Genomic DNA, 5,379 nt, shown 5'->3' with positions numbered 1-5,379 from the left:
CCCTGCATTTAGGGCCCAGAGGGCATTTTTGCTCAGCCTCCCAGCTGGAGTCGGGATATAAGAACATAAGCACAGCAAGGTTTGGCTCTAGGTGGTTATTCATTATTTTGGTTAATTAATTTGGTTATATTCAACTTTCCCAGACCTGGGGCTCCCTGGTGGACCAGGAGTGTAGCTGGGGCTGAGAAGAGGTGGACGCTGTTTGTCCAGAGGTGATCCTCCTTCCTTGCCGTGGCTTGGGTGAGGTACTTTGTGTCTCCACATCTCTCCTTCCTGCTCTGTAAAACAGAGGTAATGCTGAGTCCTTCCACAAAGTCTGCAGAGAGCCACTTTTCCAGTGTGCAGGCTTTTTAATTGTTATTAGCAATGTTTTATCACAAAATAGGAAATCCCATGCGATGAGTGTTGGGGGAAGCAGAAGGCCCAACCTGCTGGCCTGCTTCTCCACCTTCTACCCTGGCAGGGAGTGCTGGGAAAAACGGCCATCCTCCCCCTCTGTTTCTGTTTCCCCACCAACCAAGTCCAAGTTTAACAGCAAGAGCAGATGATACAACTTTCAAACTGTTTGTTTGGCACTCAGAGGAGATGCATGGCCTACAAAATGAAGGGGAAGGCACAATCACTTCTCCTCCAGGCTTACACAGGGATGGCTGATCCACCCACTGGCTTCTCTGAAGGGCCAAAGGAGGAGAAACCTCTCTCTGCAGCCTTATGTTAACACACCAACAGGGAGAGCGCCCTGAAGATTGTAAGTCAGCAATATCCCAGCCTAATATTGTGCAAATAATGAACAAAAAGGTCAAAATATGGCTACTTTAATGGAGTGACCATGCAAGAGCAGTGAGTAACAAGATCCTCCTGTTCCTCAAGAGAAACAAATCTGTGCTGAGCTGATTGCTCAACTTCAGTAACAGCCTGCAAGACTCATGAGGCATGCACAACCCTAAACAAATGTGAGACAAGAAGTATGGAAATGTCACTTGTCATAGATTACAGGACTTGTAAACCTTGGAAACCAAATCTCCATTGCTCGCTAACCTCTGCCTGTGCCAATGTTACTTCTGTGTTACTGGCGCCCCTGTATGTCAGATAAGCTGGTATTTGTCTCCAGTGGCAAACATAGAGATCTTTTGTAATTGCAGGGAGGGTGAAAGGGTGTTCTCTAACCTGAGTTAGGCAACTCATGTGAAAATCGGAGAGAAAACAAGGGAACGTGTAGCGATATTATGTGGTATCATGAAAAGCTGCAGGCAAGGGAGTCCTCAGGCTTTGCTGCTGCTGCCACTGAACCCCCTACGTGACCCCCACTGACTCGAGCAGAGCAAGAGCAGTTACTGCTCTGTAGGGGTTGTTTCACCCTGCTGGGACTACTCACACATGTGAACCAAACATGCAAAGAGCTGCCTGTGGGCAAGGCCTTGGTATTTGTTTGGAGTGGAGAAGCAAGGGAAGGAGACGTTGCACTGCATTTCATGCTGTGTCTGAGAACATACTGATTGAAAATAGTCATCCATGGAGAAATGAGCACTTATACCAATGGCAAACACAAACTCTGCATACCACACTCAGGCCTCCTGTTGAATGAGCATTTCCCTCAGGGACTTCAGCTTTTGGCCCACGTATTTATCATATATTATATTCCATACTTATTTGCTGTGCAGCTGCACAAATATCACACTTAGAAGAATACAGTTTAATCACTTGAAAACACAGTCCTTATGGAGTGATGAACAAACCATTCCTATTCCTTGCTTTTCAAACCAACAACGCTGTAATGTCCAGCACAGATGTCTCAAGTTCACTTCCAGATGTTTTTTATATTGGGTGGCAATATTCAGTAGTAGTTTTATTTGAAGAATTATTTTATATTAAGGCATGAAATATAAGAGGCCATAGAGAAATATAGAAGCTATTTAATTAAAAAGACTGTGAGATATGATGGAATTTTAAAAAAAATTTCTACAGTCATAGAAAGAAATGGCTTCCTGTTCCAAAGAACAGAATGTCATTGTCTGATGATGAGGCAAAACCTGAAAAATTAATTAGAAAACACTTTGAAAATACTGAACTGATTTCATACTCTAAGAATCAGTGATACTTTTCCTCCTGAACCACAGAATTGATTTAAAAAAAAACTTTATCTACTGCTTTTATTTCTGATGATGATTAAGAACACCAAAAAGAGATGTCTCCCTCGCTTCTTGCTTAAAAACTAGCAGACCTATTTTGAAATATACACTTCCACACACACAAAGTGGAAGTTAAAACTTCCACTTACAGACCGTTAAAACTAGTAGGCAAAATTTCTTCTGGGGGTCGGAGGTGATATTTAATAAACTCTGCAGACATAATTGCAGCTGTTTTGTCTCAGGGGAATTCTGGAGGAGGGTTCCACACAGGGATGACCTCCAATGTGCACATGGCTGCTGCAACACTGCAGCGATCCCACATCTCAACACTTTTTCTACTGTCCTTCAGGAGTACGGCTCAGGTATTCTTTTTATGCAAAGACAGGATACAGTTTTCAGTACAGTCAAAAGACTAATTTAAAATCAGTCGAGAAATGATAATGTTGACCCTTACATAATTATGTCAAGATCCATGTTTGTATTTTTCTGAAAGCACCAAATTCTACAATCATGCCATTATGTATGAACTGGAGCTTGTCCTCTTAAATATATATAAATATAAAATAAATATTTGTGGGTTGTTGTCGGGGGGGGGGGGGGGGAAGAAGCGGAGGAGGGGAGCACAGAACAAGAATTGAAAATGTGAATTTTAAAGGTTAAAAAAAATCCAAAACAGAAATCTAAAATACTTACAGTACAGTAAACTGTCACCATTTTAGGTATGAGACAAGCCTTTTTTAATGCTGGGCTTTAGCAATACTGATCTCTAAGTGACCTACTTTTCCACTCCCAATTCTGACATGAAAGACTGTAAGTGTGTCACCAGCTTCACTGAATTCAATGGAAGGACCTGAGAACCCATGTGAATAAGATGACATTTTATGACTGTTTGCAGACCTGGATCAAATCTGATTTTACTGTGGGAAAGATACATATCATTTTACGTACCACAGGTTTCATTATTTCAGCTCAGAGATCTCAGCGCAATCCTTAGTTGTTCTTTTTGAGAACTACAGCAACAAGTATAGGAGGTAAGTGCAGAAACCTGGGACCCTGTGGTGCTGTATTATAAATCTATGTGGTGTTGCCTGTATATGTCACTAGCTTGAATGCAGCTGACAGGAATCTCTGGAGCCAGTAAGACACATTTTGTGATTCCTCTCTATCCTGTGTGGAAAAGATTACAGAGACTCTTCCTCACATTTGGCTAAAACCCACCAACATACTTTCATTAATGAGGTCTTTGCTACCTTAAGGCAGCTTTACAAAAAAAAACTTTTTGGAATGCACAAGTAAAATAAACCTGCTAAATGAGAGGATGCATTAAAACTCCTGATTTTTAACAAACAAAGTACATCTGAATAAATAGATTAGGCTAGGCTAGAATAGAAAATAGAAAAGTTGGAAGGGACCTACAAAAATCATCTTGCTCATCCACCTGATCACTTCAGGGCTGTTCAAAAGTTAAAGTGCATTATGAAGCGCGTTGTCCAAATGCCTCTTTTTAAGGCACTGACAGGCATGGGGCATCGACCACCTCTCTGGGAAGCCTGTTCCAGTGTTTGACCACTTTCCTAATGTCCAGTATAAACCTCTTCTGGAGCAGTTTTGAACAATTGCCATGTGTCCTACTACTGGGTACCAGGGAGAAGAGATCAGCACCTCCCTGTCCACGTCCCCTCCTCAGGAAGCTGAGGTCACCCCTCAGCCTCCTTCTCTCCAAGCTAGACAAACCCAGAGTCCTTAGCTGCTCCTCACAGGACATGCCTTCCAGCCCTTCCACCTTTAAAAGGACCTTTACATCCTTTTAAAGTTGTGGGGCCCAGAATGGCATGCAGTACTCAAGGTGAGGCTGCACCAAGGCTAAATACAGTGGGATAATCCCCTCTTTTGATCGGCTGGTTATGCTGTGTGTGATGCACCCCAAGATGATGTTTGCCATCTTGGCTGCCAGGGCACACTGCTGACTCATATTGAGCCTTCTGTCAACCAGCACCCCCAGATCCCTTTCTGCAGGGCTGTTCTTCAGTCATTTCTCTCCCAGTTTATACTGGCGACTGGCATTCCTCCATCCCAGGTGATGAACCTGGAATTTAGACACATTAAATCGCGTGCCATTCCTGATTGCCCAATGTTCCTATCCACCTAAATCCCTCTGCAAGGCCTCCTGTCCTTCAAGAAAATCAACAGCACATCCCAGTTTGGTATCATCAGCAAACCTGCTAATGGTGCATTCAAGTCCTGCATCCAGATTATTGATAAACACGTTGAACAGAACTGGCCCTAGAATTGAGCCCTAAGGAACACTGTTGGTGACCAGTTGCCAGCCAGATGTAGCCCCATTCACAACAGCCCTTGGGGCCCTGCCCTTCAGCCATTTCTTCACCCAATGTACCATGTACCTGCTCATCTCACAGTTGGACAACTTGTCCAGAAGGATGTTGTGAGGGACAGTACCAAAAGCCTTACTAAAATGGAGAAAAACTACATCCACAACATTTCCTTCATCAACTACATGGGTGATCTTATCATAGAAGGATATCAGATTAGTTAAACAGGACTTTCCCTTTGCGAATCCATGTCTACTGTGCCTCACAATTGCATTCTCCTTGAAGCACTTTTCAATAGCACCCCGTATTATCTTCGTAGGTATCTACAATCAAAAGGTTTGCCTTCTGGATTCATCCACGAATGCGGAATTACTGCTTAACTTTTGCCTATGCTCCTGCCTCTTCCAGCCCATATCAGATACTGCAGAGGATGAAGTCATTCACAGGCTCTGGACAGAAACATAGTTTTTACGGTTGCAGACTTCCAAAGGTTCAGTGTGTACTTTACACCCTGAAAGCCTAATTTTTTTCTTCTTGCAAATTTCCTTGACTTTTCAGAAGAAATCAAAGACACAAAACACTCACTGAAAGCATCAAAATACATTGGTTTATTCATGAAGATCAATAAGCGTAAATATTTGAAGCTTATGTTAAAATAGTAACATAAATTTCTTACAACCTATCTAAGGCCCACAGAAGTCACTGGAACAGCTCTAGCAAATTTTATGGTCTTTGGAAAGGGATAGGAATTAATTTGTTTAATAGATTCATTGGATTGAATCACTTATCACAGGATAAGTGATTTGGAAGGAGCTATGGCACAAACTGATTTGATTCCTTCCACATTCATACGCAGAGATAAACAGTGGAATGCATCCTGCTGGGGTTTCCCGTTGTACATCTTCTGAAAAAAATTACTG

This window comes from Vanellus vanellus (assembly GCF_965231255.1).
Source record: "Vanellus vanellus genome assembly, chromosome: Z".
Classification (NCBI taxonomy): Eukaryota; Metazoa; Chordata; class Aves; order Charadriiformes; family Charadriidae; genus Vanellus; species Vanellus vanellus.
Note: the sequence above shows the minus strand (reverse complement) of the source record.